Below are 21,184 nucleotides of genomic sequence, written 5' to 3'. Positions count from 1 at the left end.
CTTCTGGGCCCACTGGCTCCCCCAAAATTGCTGGATATGCAGTTGTTTCCCTTGACCGAGTAACTGAAGCCAAACCTCTACCCCCCGGAAGCTCCTCCAAAAAAGCAGAACTCATAGCTGTCGCCAGGGCCCTAACCCTTTCCAAAGGCAAAGGAGTCAACACTTATACAGACGCCAAATATACCTACCACATTCTTCATTCCCACACTACCATCTGGCAAGAGAGAGGATTCCTTACTGCCAAAGGAACCCCCATCACTAACGGCCCCCTTATTTACCAACTCCTTTAGGCCACACACCTCCTCTCTAAAGCAGGAGTGATACACCGTAGAAGGCATCACACAGGGTCAGATGAGATCTCCAGAGGAAACAGAAAGGCCGATGAGGCAGCAAAAGACGCCTCCCTTTCTTCTGTCCCTGCCCCTCTCCTCCTCACTACCCTAGCAATCCAACCCAAGTACTCTCCGACTGAAAAAGCTTCTCTACGACAGCAAGAAGCCTCCCTCCTACAACAAGGAGCCTCCTTCCAAGGGGATTGGATAGTCAAAAATCAAAAGCTCATCCTCCCCCACCCTTATTTCTCCTCTCCCCACTTATTCACCTCACTGAAAGACACAATCTCCAACTGTCATATATGCTCTGTTACTTCCTCCCAAGGGGCCCTCCACTCTCCCTCCATCCCTACACATCAGCTCAGAGGAACACTCCCAGCGGAAGACTGGCAGGCAGACTTCACCTACATGCCACCCATCAAAAGAAAAAAATTTCTTCTTACTCTTATAGACACCTTATCTGCGTGGGTAGAAGCATTTCCAACCTCTTCAGAAAAGGCCGCAGTAGTTGCCCAAATTCTTATAGCAGAAATTATCCCTAGATTTGGTCTCCCTCGCTCCATACAATCAGACAATGGCCCTTGCTTCCTCTCCCAAATGACCCAACAGACTTCTCAGTCCCTCAGTGTCCAGTGGTGCCTCCATATCCCATGCTGACCCCAATCACCAGGAAAAGCTGAAAGGGCAAATGGAATTCTCAAAACCTAGTTGGCCAAACTCACTCTTGAAGTTCAGAAACCCTGGACTTCTCTTCTGCCCATAGTTCTAGTCTGCATTAGAACCAGTCCAAGGGCACCCTCCTTCCTCAGCCCATTCTAATTAATGTATGGATGCCCCTTCCTCCTACAAAACAGGTCCCCATCTGATTCTCAGTTAGGAGAATACTTTCCCACACTCTCCCTTATCTGCCATCTCCTTGGTGAACAAGCGGACCAAGCTCTCCCAAAACCCCACAAAGACCCCACTGACCAGACTCTCCTACCAGGAAGACATGTTTTCCTAAAAACCTTCAACCTGACAAGTCTCAAACCCAAGTAGGAAGGCCCTTTCCAGGTTATTCTCACAACCCCTACTGCAGCCAAACTCTCAGGACATACCTCTTGGTACCATCTTTCCAGATTAAAAAGGGCTCCTACAGCTGACCCACTTACAGCTGATCCGCCAATCGTCCTTCGCAAATACGTCAGCGCCGCCCTGGGACCAACCTGACTTCACCTCACTCCTATTTCAGAAGAACCCCTCTCTCCCTAAAGATATGAAAGATAAGTAACATCCAATTTAATCTTCAACATCTGCCCTACTTCTACCTCTATATTCTCTAATGGAAGTCTCTCTATGCTACCATTGCAATAAGGAGCATACTAACCGTACTCTTTGTAGTAGGATTATATACTGTAGCACCTTCCAAGTGGAGTATCAGGCAAAAAATCTCAATCACTTAAACCCTTTGCCTATTAATTATCCTCATAACTGGAATCACAGTCCATAACAAATAATCACCACCTCTAAATGCCCTGCCTGTGCCTGTATTGCCGCTTTACCATCTTCCTCACGTCTGTTTGCCAAGATATCTCTTGGTTTTATCCCCAAGCTCCCACTTTTGACTCTCTTTTAGAGTGGATAAATGACCTTCTCTTCCAAGGTGACTTGTGCGATTTTTCCCCAGATGAAACACTTATTTACTTTCCTACTTACCCTTTGTCTCTCTACCCCTCCTGGTCCCTGACACTCTAGCTCTCCTTCCTCCACCAATGCCTAATTACCTTCACAAAATCCTAAATCTTACCCATGCCTCATTAAAATAGGCCAACCCCACCCTCGCTGATAACTAGTGGCTTTGCTTTTGCCTATCAACTATAGCCTACACCGCAATTCCTGTTTCAACCTGTGACTGGGTTTTTACTCAAATAACTTTATACCCCCATTATGAGCTAAGCGGCCCCTACCAATACCCAGATTTACAGTACTTAATAAATCTCTCCAATTCCTATTCCAAAACAAACAAACCCCTCACCACAACAGGGCAAGCAGTTCTGCTAATGCACCCCTATTTTGATAATCTGGCCCCAAAACCAACCATACCAAGCCCATCCTTGGTCCTATAACCACCACCTTCTTAACTTCCCAAGCCCCTCTATGCATACAACACCACTACCCTCAGGTCACCTTCTAGGACATCTACCTTCAAACCACTGCAATTTCACTCTTCAACTCCAAGGCCCAATTGACCATACTCACCTTCCCATTTTCCAGGTTACCATGCGCTTTTCTGGTCCCCCCAAAATTAACACGACTCTACTATAAAACTTAAACTCAGGATACTACAATGGAAGGCAGTTACCCTGCCTATCCTTTCAACCCTGGACTCCATCCCCCTCTGAGGTCCATCCCCCCACCACAAATGAATGTCTTCTAATCCCTTTATTAAATGATAACAAAAGACTCCTGGTAGATACAAAACGATTTCTCCTCCACTGGGAAAACACAAATCCAGGTTCAACCCAACTGTCTCCTAATACTCCCTTACAGCCACTCACCACAGCTGCCTTAGCAGGCACCCTAGGAGCATGGATATACAAAGACCACAAGCTCACACACCTTTTTAATATACACAACTAATTCTGCTTACCTAGCTAAGGCATATTCTTCCTGTGCGGTGCCTCTACCTATCTCTGCCTCCCTACCAACTGGGCTGTACCTGTTTTCTAGTTTTTCTAAGCCCAAAAATCGACATTGTCCCTGGAAACCAAAGCCTACCAATCCCTGTAAAAACTCAAGTGTGCCAATGCAGGGCCATTCAGTTAATACCCCTTCTAGTAGGGCTGGGAATTACTACTGCAGTTGGAACCGGAGTGGCCGGGCTTTCTACTTCCCTCACTTACTATAGCTCCCTCTCACGAGATCTTACAGACAGTTTAGAAGACTTAGCTGACACTGTTTCAACCCTCCAATCACAAATAGACTCCTTAGCAGCAGTTGCCCTTCAAAATCGCAGAGGCCTTAATTTGCTCACTGCTGAAAGGAGGTCTCTGCATCTTTCTAGATGAACAGTGCTGCTTTTATCTCAGTCAGGCCTAGTACAAGATGCAGTCAAAAACTCAAAGACCAAGCCAAAACCTAAAAAAACCCAAAAACACATCTTCTAACTGGTCCCTCTGGCCCTCATCGTCCCTTAGCTCTTGGGCGCCCTGGCTGCTACTCTTCCTTGGTCCAGCTATAACCGTCCTTCTTCTCTTAGCTTCTGGACCCCACTTCATAAATCTCCTTACCCAGGTTTTACAGGACCGCATTAAAGCCTTCACCTATGGGACAGTATGAGATATGCTGCTTCTTCAGAAATACCGGCAGCTTCAAGAACAACCATCCCCCAACCTCCCCAGTCTTTCCCCTTGCACACCGCCCCTCTTCAGCTAGAAGCAGTCAGATGATAACGTCGCCGCCCCTCTTCAGCTAGAAGCACTCAGATGATAACGTCGCCCTTCTTCCTTTATCACCTATTAAAGGCTGGAATGTTAGAGATCCAAGCTACCCGTCCTCCTCACTCCATGACCCTGACAATACAGTCCTTTGTGACTACCTACAAATGCCCCCCAACCTTTTTTTACAGCCGCTCGTGTAAGACTTTCAGTAGAACTGGTAAACAGTTCCAGGATGCAGTTAAGACATCTGCCCCCGTTGCATAACTGAGCAGACAAAAATATTTCCAGGAAACGGTTGAAACACCTGCAATACTACTCAGTTTCCCCCACCCCAACCTAGCCCCTTGCCCTATAAAACCCCACAGCAGCCTTAAGCTGAGCTGCCTCCTCTGGCTACTGTGGAGCAGCCCGGCAGGTTAATAAAACTTGCTTGCCTGACTTTGGGTCTACTTGCCCTTACTCTCAGCTAACCTTACAGAGACCACCAGGTGGGCTGGAGCCACTGTGAAAGCATTGAGCAGCTCTGCCACAGGAGTGGACAAGGTTACCAGCAACAGCAGGCCTTGGGCGGGCCAGTCCTTGGGCTCTATGGAGGGTGCATAATGATTAGCAAATCTGCCACTGTGGTGGGTGGGGTCAATGTCTGTAGCAGGCCCTGGGTATGTGAATCCTGGGGACCCTGGGGGGTACACAGGTGACAGCTCTGCCCCTGGAATGGGTAGGGTCACCTGCAGCATTGGTGGGACCTAGATGGACTGATCCTCAGGCCCCAAGAGGGAACACAGGTGCAAAGTAGTTCTACTACTGAAGGTAATGGGGTCACCAGCAGAGTCAGATGCCAGGCTGTTGGCTCTCAGGCTCTGTGGAATATGTGCATCTACAACTTCTATCTTGAGGATATCCTCCCTGCTGTGCTGGACCACCTGTTGTCTGGGATGCAGAGCCCCAGGTGGGCTTAAGAGCCTGGTTCACAGCTGCACCACTGAATCTAGTTGGAGCTGTGGCCCTGCAGTCTTCTGTGTGGGTATGGTGGGATAATAGTGGAGCCCCAAGGATGTTCAGATGCAGAGGTTATTGGCCCCCTGGGCAGGATGCTCTCTGGTAGGGGATCCATCCTCAAAATGGTATGCAACAGCAACCTGGGTCCTGAGGAGTAAGAGGGCCCGGTGTGTATTCTCTCTTTGGGGTAATATAGTCACTTGGACTCCAGGCACCTCCCTCCACTGGACTCAGGGCCTGTGAGGGTAGTACGGCTCTTCTGCAGCCTAGGATTGCAGGCATCCATGGTGGGATGTGAACAGCTGGGAATCTCCCACCCACCCTTTCTTCACAATGGGAATGCTTGGCTCTAAATAGATCCTGGCCAGGTACTTTGCTTCCCTCTTTTTGCTGGCATCCTGAGTTTCCATGCCTCAGGGGGTCTTTGCCACTTCATCATTCAACTCCATTGTTCTCCCCTAGAGACTTTGTTCAACTTGCAGTTATCTATTCATACTTGCTATTTTTGTCCTTCTTTGTAGAGGAGGCACATGCTAGGTGCCTCTAGTCAGTGATCCTGATGACATGTTTGTTTTGGACTTCTAATGACATAATGAAAAAGTGAAAAACAAGCCACAGATGAGTGGGCGCCTTGGGCCAAGCACTGTTCTAGACATATGTATTTCATAGGTAAGTAAATTCAGCAAGACTCTTTTTCCTACCCTTTTTCTTTTTCCTTTACATTCTCAGATTTTGGCTACTTGCTGCGAACTATGCAAGGGAAGCAGATGTAAAAATCCCTTGTCATAGGGCGGGAGAATAGAGTCTGGAAAGCACTCTGAGACCCCAGCAAGGCAGTTGCGGTGGTATACAAAGCACTAGAATCTGCTGAAGGAGCCAAGTAGTCCTTCCTAGCCACATCTCCACAGAGTTTGTTTGTTGTGCTTCTTTGTTTTATTGTTTTTTCCTTTTTTTTTTTTTGAGATGATCTTGCTCTGTCACCCAACCTACAGTGCATTGGTGTGATCACAGCTCAATGGAGCCTCAACATCCTGGGCTCATGTAATTCTCCTGCTTCAGCCTCCCAAGTAGCTAGGACTACAGGCATGCACCACCACACCTGGCTATTTTTTTTGTTTTGTTTTTTGTTTTTTGTTTTTGGAGAGACAGAGTTTTACCATTTTGTCCAGGCTGGCCTCAAACCCCTGGGCTCAAACAATTCTCCCATCGTAGCCTCCCAAAGGACTGGGATTAAAGGTGTGAGCCATGACACTTGGGCTCCATTGCATTTTTAAATATACAAGTTAGCTGTCAACATTGAATATAGAAGATTTTATATAAAAATCAGAATGTTTGGTTTCTCTTAAAAAATCCAGTAACATGTAACTTGGGCCTTCATTCTCACACAATAATGAGCTAGGGTGGGGCAAGAGCTCTTCACTTTATACCAGACCTCACCTGGCCTGCTAATTACATCTGTTATGTTCGTGGGCCCGTAAGTTTACAACTGATGCTTTAGAGGTGCATGATGGAGGCTGGGTCAAGCAATAGTGAGTGGCTATAGCTAATTACCTCTGCACTGTGCATATGCTATTGAAAAATAGCTAAGAATATGTGCTAGAGCTGTTACCAAGAGGGTTTAGACTTGAAGTGCTTAATGTCCCTGGAGAGAGAGAGATGTTATTCTCATCTTCTTCCCTCTCTGAGAAACTATGAGAGTTGCGTAGGAGCAACATAACTCAGACACCCCTAGATCCTACATGTCAGCTTCATTCCATGATGAACTATTGGTTTTCTACAGAGACACTTCATCAGCAGAGGCACAAGCAACCAGCAGACAACAGAATCAACTAACAGATTTGTTAGAATTTCTAGTTTTCATATTACTAGGCAATTGTGGCCGGGAATGCTGATCAGTTACATCACTAGGCAATGACATCACTAGGCAATTGTAGCCAGGAATGCTGATCAGTTAACTTCAGTATACCCCCAGGAATTCTTGATCTTTTTATGACTGAGGAAATTCCAGAGCAGAAAGATGATATTTTCTTGATTATGAGATAGGTGCTATAGCTGATAATCTGAATTTCAAAAAAGAAATGTTACCTTATTTTTGCACCCTCAAAATCTGAAGCAAAGTAAACTAGTAATATGATGAAAACATTAAAAATTGAAGTAGAAACATTTATAAGTGTGAATTAATATTTAAACTGTTTGCCAAAAGTTTTATATCACATATTGGAAACATATTCAGAATCAACCCCGGGCATTCATTTGAAGGTGATATGATCATATTTAGAGCAAAATGCAAGGTGGTTGCAGGTCAGAATCTACCTTCCCAGTGATGTATTGAGATATTCTGAGGTTATGCCCTGAAAGTGGTTTGTATTTTTCTTAATGTATATGTGTGGGCACGTGTGTGTGTGTGTGTGTGTGTGTGTGTATGCACACATATACACGTGCTTATGGGGATGCACACATGTACAATTTATGAAGTCACTGAAGAAGCCATAAAATGAATCACCATTGGATTCAAAGTTTCTCAGGCATTTTAAAAAGAGGGACATTTCACTGATATCTGTTGCCGCTGGAAAATATTACCAACCACAACATGGGACAGTGCTTCTAAGGTTAAGGGACTTGCTAAGATTGAACTTTCCTGATTATGACTAAGACTTCATATCAAGAATTCTCATAACAGAAGAGATGAAGATTAATTTTGCTAATGATTAGGAGGGTAAGCTTAACATTTATATATGTTTTACTTCTGTCTCCTTAAACATTACTTACTGTTATAAGATGACTAAAAAATTTTAAAGACATGATATGCTTTTCTCACCAAAATTTATTTAAAAATGACTCTGATTTGTCATTATTTTAAAATTCTAATAATAATTTTAAATTAGATTAATTAACTACGTAGTGGTTAGATGCCTCTTTCTAGGCCACCTGAACAACAAATATATATATATATCTTCAACTCTACTGATGTTTCCTGTGAAAGCAACTTGCTATTTACTAATAATTTCACAAATATCATATTCATAAAGATGACAAGAAAACATTAATCATCCCAACCCCGTGTATCTTTTAAATTACCTCCTGCAAAATAAAGCCCAGTTGCTCAGTATGGCATGTACAGCTCTTCAGCACCTGACCCCTACCTGCTTCTGCAGTGCTATTAGCTTTGACTCCCTATCTGCTCCTTATCATCTATCCCAAAGGATACACCTGGCCATTTCTAACCTGATGGCTTTTGCTCATATTCTATGTCACAGTTACTTCAACAACCCCTTTTTTATGGGGGAATATGTTGTTCAGTTACTGCCTCCAGGAAGCCTTCCCCTTCTTGTTCCTCCTTTTATTTATTACAGAGATTCATCGACATAAGGTGCAATAAAACACAAAAAAGATTGATGTAATGTTTCTGTGATAGACAGCCTCTAAGATGATCTACAGATCTCTACTTCTTGATATTCATCATCTTACTGTAGGCTGGATCACCTAGCATCTCTAAGCAGGATATTGAAAAAAGTATTGAATGAGCTACCACTTCTGAGATTGTGTTATGAGCTACTGTGCCTTCCAGTTAGCTCACCCCTCACTTGCTTACTCAATCTGAGGTAAACCAGCTGTCATTGCTGCCTTCTACCCTATATGGAAGCACAAAAAAGAATGAATGGAGGGAGGCACCCAGCCAAGAGCCAGTGAGGACCGGAGACCTGCCAGCAGCCACACGAGTGAGGCTGGAAGCACATCTGCCTCCAATTTAGCCTTGAAATAACTGCAGCCACAGCAGACACCTAAATTGCAGCCTTGTGAAAGACTCTCAGTCAGGCACTCCCAGCTAAGCTGTGTACTGGTTTTTGAACTATAGAGACTGTGAGATAATACATTTTTGCTGTTTGTGTCTAGGTTTTGGGATAATTAGTTAAGCAGAAATGAATAGAGTTGCTAATAGAAATAATACAGTTGCTTTACTTTGGAGGAAATATATTTTAATCTAAGATCAAGTCCTTTCCCAGATTTGGGTGTTAAAATGGCTTATATTTTATGATATTATAGTGACAGTATATTCTCTTTTTCTTTTAGCCTATAGTTAGTAAAATAAGTCTATTTGAGTCCCACAGAATTTTTACAGTTTTCCAATTAATAAAAATCAAAAGTTTGAGAATAAGCTTTAAATGATTTCCATATCATTTACATTCTTCTATGATCACTATTTTGTGTAAAATGCTATAAATATTTATTTACATTCGTTTTCTCTAAATAAACTGCGAGTTTCTAAAGTGTAAGAATTATGTGTTATTCATATTCACCAGCATTCCATGCCGTATCTGGCACAAAGGGTACATTCTACAACTATTTATTAAATAAGTGAGTAAATGAAAGTATGAATGAATAAAAACATTAATTACAATAAATGTGTTGGCTATTCTCCTGCAGTATCCTGGCATCATAACATATATTGCCATAGTGTAAAAAACACAGACATAATAGAAGACATTTACTATATCCTCTGGATAATGCCTAATGTTTGATGTCTTTTAACTAGAAAGTTCAATTAATTAGAATGACCATCCTCTCTTTTAAATAGCACAGCTATTGTCTTTTTCTACATATGGCACAGTTGAATATTGATTCAAATTTAAAGTCTTTCCTTTGATTTTTGTCATAATAAAGGCACAGTACATATTAATTACTTATCTATATACTGGGGAACTGAAGATGACAACTATGAGAATATTTAAATACAAAAATTACCAAAATATGAAATTCTCAGATTTATGCAAACCAAGGCAGATACTGACTTTGGAAACACACACACAATCAATTTTCTGCAATCAGACACATAAGAATTAGATTTAAGTAACCGAATTGTGATATTAAGAGGATATCCTAAAAAAGACAATAGAGAAGAAAAGACTGACTGTAATGCTGAAGGAAAACATATGGACACTCTCCTCTAAAAAGATGCTTCAACTGCTTCGCAAATATGGGAGTCTTAGAGTCACAGACATCTTAAAAGAATCAAGTAAATCTTGTCTACATGTCTAAAGCACACTGTCATGATCACTTGAGTACGCAGCACTAAAAGCTTTAAGAGAACACACTGCTATGAAACTAAATATGACAATGAGAAGATTTCAATAACAAATGTATGGTAGTTTCTCTTGATAAATACACAGATGCTACTATAGAAAACAGAGTTGTGAGGACATTGTAAAATGAAGTCTATGCTCTCTTTTGCCTTACTACTTTCAATGTTTTGTGATTAAGGTACCACATGATGCCAATATGTGAACAAAAAATTGGCACCCTACTGTGCAAAGAAGCTTCTGATATGATTCCTGATATTCATGACCTTGTAGTATTCATGACCCTTCTCCTTGAGTGCTGGCTGGGCCACATGACTTGCCTCTAACCAACAGAATATGAAAAAAGTAACAGACTGTCAAACTCCTAAGATTACATCATAAAAGACTGTGACTTCCATCTTATTCATACTCTTTCTCCCTAACTCTCTTGCTTGCCTGCTCTGATGAAGCCAGCTGCCATATGGAGAGACCAACACATCAAGAAAGTGAGGGCTGGTTGGGCACAGTGGCTTATGCCTGTAATCCCAAGACTTCAGGAGGCTGAGGTCTCTATTAAAAATACAAAAATTAGCTGGGCATGGTGGTGCATGCCTGTAATCCCAGCTACTTGGGAGGCTGAGACAGGACAATCACTTGAACCCAGAAGGCGGAGGTTGCAGTGAGCTGAGTTTGTGCCACTGTCCTCCAGCCTGGGTAACAAAGTGAGACTCCATCTCAAAAAAAAAAAAAAAAAAAAGGAAAAGAAAAAGAAACTAAGGGCAGCCTCTAACCAACCTCCAGCAAAGGCCTTTGCCCTTATTCAGCTATTCCCTGAGAAAATGAATCCTGCCAGCAACCACATAAGGGAGTTTGAAAGCAGATCCTTCCCCAGTTGAGCCTTGAGATGAGACCACAGACATTGCTGACAACTTGATGACAGTCTTTGATGGACTCTGAAACAGAGAACCCAACTAAGTTCTACCCACATTTGACACTTACAGAAACTGTAAGATGATAAATACTATTGTTTCAAGACACTAAATGTTAGGGTGATTTATTATGCAACAATAGATAATTACCGTACCTCCCAACGCCATACAGGGCTGAGTAGTTAGTGCCAAGGAGACTTTTGCTGTATTACATTAAAAATAAAAAGAAGCATTTTCTGTGATTAAATTTCCCTAACAAATACTAAATATCTCTAGAATACTAGGAAGAGTTATCATGGGCAGAGAATAGGTGGAATTTAATTTCAATAGTTTGAGATTTGGGAAGAATTTAGTTAAAGGAAGCAGGGACTAAGGTAGAATCAGGCCATTTATATCAAGTAATTATGAGACTAGATGATACTAGATTTTACTGGCATAACTGGGAAACGCACAGAACTCTTGGGGACTTAAAGTGCATGCATACAGGGGCCCGTAGAGCTATCAAGATGTTGCATTTTCTTGGTTCTATAAGGCTCTTTTTTTTTCATTGTCTTGAGTTATAGTATATATTGGTTTCAGTTATTTAGTTAAAGGTAACAAAAAACAGAACAGGCTTACTCAGGCAAAAAATACTGGAAATAGGTGGAGTAGCCTATATACTTTTAGATAACACTTGAATATCTAGGCCTTGGGAAAAACAGAAAGTAGGACAGCCTGGAGGATCTACACAGCAAGAACTCATGACCAAGTAGCAATTGTTTTTATCATTGTCGTTCTACCTGATACTTAAATTATCTGGGAAGAAATGTAATTGGAATAACTTCATTTGCATGTTTGTCTCTGACTCTATTTCTGTGGCCAGTGGAGGCCAGACTCTATTTGGTCAAGTGTGTACCATACGTCCACCCTCGAGACAGTGGTTCAACCCTACTGAACTGAACTACATGGACTAATATGGAAAGAGGTGGCTTCATGATGAAAAATAGGGGTGCTGTTAAAAAAATAAACAAGGGCATTAGAGTTGCTGCCTAAGTTAAAACCATATGCATTCACTATAGAAGCCACCTTGTAGTCAGTGGAGCTATCTTAGAATCAAAGTAATGTCATCCTTTAACTGGCATCACTTTTAACAGGCTTGATGCATATACTGACTGGTGCCTCAAAGGCACCATCTGACATATAAATTATATTTCGATGCTAGGGATAGAAAAAATTGCCTCTCCAGTGAAGGTGTGCTCTACAGCTTCAGTTTCACATCTTCTTTCCGTGCAGAATAAAGTTCAACTGGCCCTTCAGGTCAGGCCACCCCAGGGCAAGAACTGTAGCAATTCATCTCACCTGGCAATTCCTGATACCTAAGACAAGAATTCTATGATACCATCCATTCATATAGAACTTGAAGCAGTTGCCCAGCTTCTTCTTAGATGCTGTTTCATTTTATAATTACAAAACTGTTTATTACCCCATTTATATATAAATAAAAGAAGGCATAATCCAATTAAATAGCTTATGCAAATTCATATAATAGTTCACAGTTGAAATCAGAGTCAAGATCTCTAATATCCTGTCAAGTGTTCATTGTATTCTAACTGATACCTTGTTTTCAAAGCCTCATCACTACCTGACGGCATGTAATCATATTTTCAGTTGACATGAAGCTGAAGGGATAACTTTTTTGAATTAGTGAATAAGAATCCAGAAATGTCACGGTAGATTGGAATGATGAGGCAAGTCATGAATTCAACCAGGATAAATATCAAATCCTGCATAAAGGAATACTGGGTAAGTATAGGTAGACTGAGGTATAATTTAACAATAGCAAACGTTAGAAAGATATGAGTTTTAGTGAAACATAATAAATATGGGGGCAAAAATGTGACTTATTGTCAATAAGACAAATCTACTCTTGGAATGTATTAAGAGATTTATGTGTTGAGGTTCCTTTCTTTACCAAACTCATCGAGCTTGGTTTACAAAAGTGAATATGCAATTTATGTCTGGATATACGGCCTCCCCTGAATCCCTTCTAAAGTGATCCAAGCAAGAAAAAAAGTCAAACAACCGCTCTCACCTTTTCTATATCTTAAAATAAGTCTTAAACAACCAAGTTATTATTTTTGTGTCTTCAAGCTCCCACATATTTACCTCCTACAGAAAACATTTTCCTTGATTTTCTCAGACCCCAGGGAACTCAAAGTCACCGCTCTCTGTTGTAGACATTTTGAGGATTGCCTGTCCTGGTCTAGAGCCATCTACTTTCTCCTGTAATTGTCTGACTCCGATCTATACATGTAAGCCTCCCAGCCATGATGTTGAACAACATAATGCTATTTCTTCAGCCCCTTAACTCTAATTGATTAGATGAAGGAACATGACTGCCTTGATATGAGTTGGGGGAAGTGGCTTCTGTAGATTGGTGCAAAAATCATTGCAGTTTTTGCCATTAAAAGTGAGCAAAAGAGTAAACATCTTCTAAAAATGTGGAATTGTAACAGAGGGCTGTTTGTTGACCTGAATAAACCTTAAAGAGTAATACACAAAATTGATAATCAATACTGTCAGTTTGTAGAGAAAAAAGGATAAAACACAAGCAGAAGACATGTAGAAGTAAGAAGAAATGAGATGGATACTCAGAAAGAATGAGACTAAAAAAGGGAGAGAGGTAAATGAATAAACAGATGTGACGGTTTCGCATAGTTCTTGAGATCCTTGTTTCAGCTCTTTGAACCTTGGCTGCATTCCTAACCTTTTTCATGAGACATTTTATTTTCCATTAAAAGTAATACTGTGAGAAGTTTGTTTGCATCGATTAATTCCTTTTTTTCACCATGATAAGAGATATTAACATTCATTTTCTCTTTGTGATCAGAGAAAAGACATTTTGGAGTGGATAATCTGTTTCTACCACTCTTTAAAGAAACAAGCTTTAAAAATAAAATTCAAATGCAAAAATTTCCAGTAGTTTTCCTACCTCCAGTGTACTCCAGCAAAATATTCATAGCTGTGCTGCTAGGAAATTAATAAACCACAAGCTTCAATTATCCATGTTTTCTTCCTCTCTAAGGTGTCTGTACTTATGAGAACAGCTATCACATATTCCCGAAAGTATACCATATTCCTACAAAGTAAGGGAGCCTAGAAGCAACAGTGATCACTGCCTTTCAGGCATGAGACACTTTTTTATAATTATTTATAAAATTATTTATTATTTTATAATTATTTTTATAATTTCTATAAAATAAATCATTTGTTTTGCTTAAACAAAACACATACCTACAGCCAAAATCTTACAGGAACTTTACCGATCCTCTAGGCCCAAAGTATCGGCCCAAACCCACAACTCACAGGTAACTCTCATTTGATTTTATAGCTTCTTCACACCTTCAACTAACTTGGATTCACAAATGGTTGCAGTCAATATTAGTAAAGACTTAGTAGCATTGACAATATCTACATGTTTAGACAAGGCCTTAAATGATGACTCAAAACAGTGTCACATGCAGAACTGCAGGAGACACTCGAGATTGTCACTGTGGAAGAGAGATGACTAGAAAAGGAAAATAACCTGTCTGCAAATAATGTAATAAAATGTTTAACTTAATGTAATGTAGGATGATTTTTTTTCTTAATGTTGAACCATTAAATGAAATGAGTTCTTTTGAAACGTAGTGAGTTCCCTGACATTGGAGGTATTTGAACAAATTCTAGATGCCCTCTTAACAAAGTAATGGCAGGAAACACTATTCAAGCATCAAATCAAATGGGTAGTTTGTCAGCTACCTCTAAATTTTCTTCTAACTATAAGATTCTATGAGCCATCAATTTATCCTGAAGGCCTGTAGGATACACTGTGAAGTATAATGTTAGCCTCTGCATGACTAAGAACATCTTGTTTAAATCACAATAGGTAGTACCAGCCAAAACTTTCTGATGGACAGGCATTATGAAAATATATAAGGCAATAATATTTACCAGTTGTATGACCTGATCCTTAAACAAAGGAGGACGCCCTTTACAATGACATTTAAAGGTAGGCTTTTGTTTAAGATCAGCTGGGTGAAACAACAGCAGTTAGTATCAGGTGCTTCCAACACACGTTCAGTCTTGATGACATCATATCTGAATGATGCCTTCAGTTGAATCACCATGCCTGGAACACTGTGATCTCACCCTTCTACAAAGCTTTACAACCACATGTTTTGTGATTCTTGCCAGGGTCACAAATTAAGCTCATTAGAGGCTTAAAGTTTTTAAAGTGCCTTGTTCCTCCTTTTCAAAACTGTTTATTCTATAATCCAGACATCCTCAGATGGCTTCATTTTTTATAAATTTATAATGCAGTTACTGCTATTAGGGCACATTACAACAAAATGATTAAGTCAGTTAAAATACAGAAACAATTACTAAATCTCTTTCAGCTAAATGCTCTTATGGTCTAAGTACCCTTCTATTCCAGACAAGCTGAGAATCACAGCCAGGAGAATGACCATGCTGTTTCCCATAACTCCTTTCCTTCACATACCCAGAGAATATTAGATACCAAGAAGCCTGTCTCCTCTTTCCCCTTTATATAATTTAAGATTAACCACGTGTAGTGGGTTCAGTGGTGGTTCCCAAAAACATATGTCCATATCCTAATCCCCAGAAACTTTGACTATTACCTTTTATAGCAAAAGAGTAAATATCTTGTATGGCAAAGATATAATTCAATTAAGGATCTTGAGAGGAAGTGATTATCCTGAATTATTCAGGTGGGCCTTAAATGCCTTTGCGAGTGTTCTTATGAGAAAGAGGCAAGAGAGAGCAGAGAGATAGAAGAGGAGAAGGTAATATATAGATGGAGGCAGAGATTGGAATGATAGGGCCTTCATGCAAGGAACATCTGTATCTGCCAGAGGCTAGAAAGGATAAAGAACAGAATATAGCTCAGAACTTCTGAGGGAACACAGCCCTGCTGACACCCTGATTTCTGACCTCTGGCTCAGTCGCAACATACCTATTGTCTATCACTGTTCTTGAAAGGGGATGAAAACATTCCAAAATCAACATTTCTATATTTGGTAAAGAAATGCCCTGAACTGAAAATTCACAAAAGGAGATATAAAAGTGTCCTTTAAACATTTGAAAAGGTATTCGTCTTCATTTATAAGAAAAGTGTAATTAAAACTACTGTAAGAAAGTGTTCCTGAACCATCAGACTGGCAAAAATTCAAAAGCTTGACAATCCACTCCATTGCAAAGGCTTTGGAGAAACAGGCTCTCTCCAACATTGCAAGTGGGAATGGAAAATGGTGCAATTCTTATGGAGGGGATTTTGAAAATATTTAATTAACTACATATGTATTTATCCTTCAATCCAGTAGTCCTACTTCTAGAAATTTACCTTGAAGGTATACCTCTAAAAATATGGAAATCCATTTTTACAAATCTATTTATTGCAGTATTATTTGTAATTTCAAAATATTAGAAACCACCTAAATCTTCAAGCATAGGAGAGTGGGCAAATTCAATGGAGTATTATGCTGTCATTTAAAAAGTGAAGAAAGACTCTATGAACAGGCATAGTATTGAGTGAAAAAGCAAAATGTACAAGAATATATATGCTATGCTATATATAAGAAAGAATAATAAGTAAATACACTGCACTTGCTCATCATGATCAAAAAAAGCAATATAGATAGCAAAATCCAGAAAAAATGAAGTTGTTAACTACACAGGATGAGATGGAAGGGATGGGGTGGAAGGACAGAGGAGAGTGACTCTTCTCTGAGTATACCTTGATGTACAGTTTTGACTTTTGAAGCCTGTTAACATCCCACAGACATTCACAACATTACATTAAACAAATAAGAACGACAGGAAGAAAATACTGCCCACAAACAGAAACAAATGAGCTTAGTCATATTTTAGATGAATACCATAGTCACATGAAGGGGGTATAAAAGAAAGATCCAGTCTAAGTGCAGATGAACAGGATGTTTCACTCTGTACTCTTGGTCTTGGGCAGAGTGATGTGTGGGATTTGATGGCAGAAGCTCAAACCAATCCTAAACTCTTTTTAGCAGAATTGTTTATGATAATGGTGTGGGTGAGAAAATTATGAAAATATTTTAGATGCATTATAGGATTGAGCAAATGCATAAATGTGTTGATCATGTTGGGAGCTAAGATTTTCACTGAGAAGAAAGAACAAATGAAGTGATGATTTCTAAAATAGGTATGTGTGTATGTATGTGCTTATTGATGTGCTTATGAATGCAAACATACAAGTATGTATATACAAGTGTGCTTGTGTAATACATGTAAGCAAATACATCCGTATATCAACGTATTTTTTATCTACACTGTCTGCTGCAAAGACCCAGAAGCAAGAACTCCCTAATAGCAACATGCATAGCTTATACCTAGATCTTGGTCTTTACCTCCCACTAAAAGGAACAGGATTTCTTGAATAAATTGTTGATTTCAGGGATTAAGCAGCATGGATACAAGGTAAGCTACAAAGAAAGAAAGCTCCAAATAAGTAAAACCAAGTTGTGGGGCCTCTCACAAGGAGAGATGAACCAACCAAGAGGCTTTCACTGGCCAAATACGGACATTAGGAACACCAAAATACTCAAAAACCTTAATGAATTATGACCTCTTGAAGAAAACAGAAATTGGTGAATTCATACTGACAATAAAAATATACTACTATATGGATATGGGAAGGATATATAAAAGCAGAATGCTGAGGGTTGACTGGAAACATGAAGGGATAGTTGAAATTAGAATATTACCATGTTAAAATTGGAGCAGGAAGGAACCCTCACTAGATGATAAGACCAGCAGGAAGTTTCAATAGGAAGCAGGATATTTGCATAGTCTTCAAGTGACTCCCGCAGGTTGTTTAATAGTTGCAAGGGAGAGAGAAAAACAACCGCTCAGTAATTATACAATGGAGAAAGGAGAAATGGGGCAACATCATGACCAGGTGATAATTAATTTTATCACTAACCATTAAAATTAAGGCCATTAATGAGGGACCAATGGACATCATGTGGTTCCAGATGCGTAACACAGATGTGTAACAAAATACCTCCTATGCAGCATTCCAGTGAGAATGCATAACCACCATCTAGTCAGTAAAGAAAGATCAAAACAATGCTCAATGAGAAATAGCCTGTTTTTAGGCCGGGCGCGGTGGCTCAAGCCTGTAATCCCAGCACTTAGGGAGGCCGAGGCGGGCGGATCACGAGGTCAGGAGATTGAGACCATCCTGGCTAACCCAGTGAAACCCCGTCTCTACTAAAAAAATACAAAAAAAAAAGGCCGGGCGCGGTGGCTCAAGCCTGTAATCCCAGCACTTTGGGAGGCCGAGACGGGCGGATCACGAGGTCAGGAGATCAAGACCATCCGGGCTAACACGGTGAAACCCCGTCTCTACTAAAAATACAAAAAAAACTAGCCGGGCGAGGTGGCGGGCGCCCGTAGTCCCAGCTACTCGGGAGGCTGAGGCAGGAGAATGGCATAAACCCGGGAGGCGGAGCTTGCAGTGAGCTGAGATCCGGCCACTGTACTCCAGCCTGGGTGACAGAGCGAGACTCTGTCTCAAAAAAAAAAAAAAAAAAAAAAAAAAAACAACTAGCCGGGCGAGGTGGCGGGTGCCTGTAGTCCCAGCTGCTTGGGAGGCTGAGGCAGGAGAATGGCGTGAACCCGGGAGGCGGAGCTTGCAGTGAGCTGAGATACGGCCACTGCACTCCAGCCTGGGCAACAGAGCGAGACTCCATCTCAAAAAAAAAAAAAAAAAAAAAAAAAGAGAGAGAAATAGCCTGTTTTTAAAGATAGAAGGATATATTTGTCAAAAATATTAATGTCATTAAGCACAAAGAAAAACTATGGATTGCTCTGGGTTAAAGGAGGCTCAAGAGACATGACCCCTAAATGCAATACCTGCTCCTAAACTCATGCTAAAGAATTTACAGGAAAAGGGCCATGATATATAAAATTTACCTTCAAATAGTTCAGAAGAAAATAATTTATGTGTACACGCACATAGAGAGAGTGAAAGTATGCCAGAGAGAGAAAAGAACATAAATGTTAAAGTAAGTGGAGTAAAATATGAAGAATAGGAAAAACTGGATGAAAGTTTATGGATATTCTTGGCACTATTTTAGGAACATTTTACAAGTGAGAAATTACACCAACTATAAAGTAAAAACAAGAAGATACTCCAAAGAGAAATTCTTTGAATCTCAGAACTGTTTGATGCTGAAATCTGAGTTCTTTGTATTTATTTAACACCTCTGGATAATCAAGATATATCTACCCAGTATGCCCCACCTTCCATGCACACACACACAAAATTCCCATAATATCTGAAGGCTCAAAGCACTTATACCCTAATTGGGGTAATGAAAAATGTCACTTAATAATAAAATTAACAACTTTGAATCTCAAGTAAATGCTAAGTGAAAGGTACATGTGATAGCAACTACAGTCTAATTATCTAGTTAAAATTGTACTTTTCATAATTTCTGTTCTTTCTTTTTTTATCCAAGTTAGTTGATTTTAAAAAAATATTATTGCTTTGCTAAATAACATCACATTTACTTGAAAATCATTACTGAAATATGTTGCCTTTCTCTCTTCCTCAGCTTGAGGAACTCTGGTTTCTGAAACTTGTCTGTCATGCTCCTATTAATCTCCTCCTCCAGGAGTACAATGTGCTGATCTGCTGTCATTTGTGCAGGCCTGGAAACTAACAGGAGATGCCTTACCACCATCCTTCTGTTTCTAAGTGTTAGCATTCCTATTATAGGCTTCAAATTATGAATTTGGGCTTCACTTGACTAGGTTTTTTTCATCAAATTGCAGGGTCTTTTCACCCATGTTAAAAATAAGCTACATTTTCCAGTACAGCAGGCAACTTGGTAATATGAGCTGATAAAATTTTATTTACCTACTAATTATGCTCCTATACTCATTATATAGAATTTTATTATGCTTATCAATATAGGGTTTTCAAGATTCTCCTTCCACAGGCACACTGAAGACGCAGCAGTTAAATTAAAATTTGACCCAAAAATATTTTAGCATAAAATGTCATTGCATGGCTTTCCTCTGATGATAAAATGGAATAATTTAAAGAGTAGTTTCTGTTTTGGTTTAAAGATGTTTGTTTTTTCTTGATTAGAATAGAAAAATAACAGTACCTTCAATGATAGCTTACTCAAGAAATATACATGATGATAGGAAAGAAACCAATTATCTATTTTAATTAATGCATCAGTACTAATGAGTAATCTAGAGGAAGTTAAATTCTTTTCATTATAACCACGTCAAGGTTGTAAACTTTTAATGCTCAACAATCTCCACAATAATTTGATACTAGTTCAAATATTTGTCACCAAAATATGTGGAATATTCTAATGTACTAGATTTCACATGAGTTTACAAGAACTCTCTTTATTTTTGTATGTTTATTTGTAGAAATTTTATACAAAGTTTATTTGTAGAAATTATAAATCTTTTCATTCCTTCTGAATTTTTCCTTCCTTCCTTCTTTCCTTCCTTCCTTCCTTCCTTCCTTCCTTCCTTCCTTTCTTCCTTTCCTTCCTTCCTTCCTTCCTTCCTTTCTTCTTTCTTGATGAGGGTACTGAGTGAGTAATAATTCCTTATTGACTTTCCATTATGCCTAAAATAAGTGTAGAAAATCTGAGATTCCAATTCAATCTGCAGAAAGATACAGAAATCTGTTTATTTGCTGTTCCCCACTCATCGCTCTTGTTAACTATATTCTTTCCTTTCTCTGACTGTCCTCTTTCTTTCTTTATTATAGTGGTAAACATGGGCATCAAAGAATGATCTTTTACTCGTTCTTCTATTAATGTATTCATTAATGCATGCATGCAATTTATTTATTTATTTATTCATTATATCATGTTCCGGACACAATCAAAGGTTACACATAAAATCCTAAATAGAAGTGTGCTTGTTTGTGTTTTAAGTACCCTACCTGAGTCTTCCAATTAGAGGTAGCATCTGCTTTTTGATTTCAGGTTTGTTTGTAGACAGCCAGGATAATCTGTTTAAAATGTACAAAGGGATGAACTAGAAAGAACAATTAAATATGTTCATTGCTAATGAATTATTTTCATGCTGGGTGAGCTCATAAAAAAGTAATGAGAGTTATACAATGAGGTGATCTTAGGCACTATCCAATTCCCCAATTCAGGTTTACCCACTGGCTGAAAATGAATCCAAATGGATTCATCAGTATAAAGTCTATGAGCTAGCATTTGCCATGTAGGGGAGATTTTTACTGTCAAGTATAATGAGTTATTACAAATGGCAGGTAGTTCCTGGCAACAGCTGGTAGCATTTATCTAGAATAAGAAAGGTATAAATGAGTTCTATGACAATCTGTACCGGCAGTAGGAAAAGATAAAGGAGAAGGCAGAAGAGAT

Source organism: Macaca mulatta, chromosome 6 (genome assembly GCF_049350105.2).
Source record: "Macaca mulatta isolate MMU2019108-1 chromosome 6, T2T-MMU8v2.0, whole genome shotgun sequence".
Classification (NCBI taxonomy): Eukaryota; Metazoa; Chordata; class Mammalia; order Primates; family Cercopithecidae; genus Macaca; species Macaca mulatta.
Note: the sequence above shows the minus strand (reverse complement) of the source record.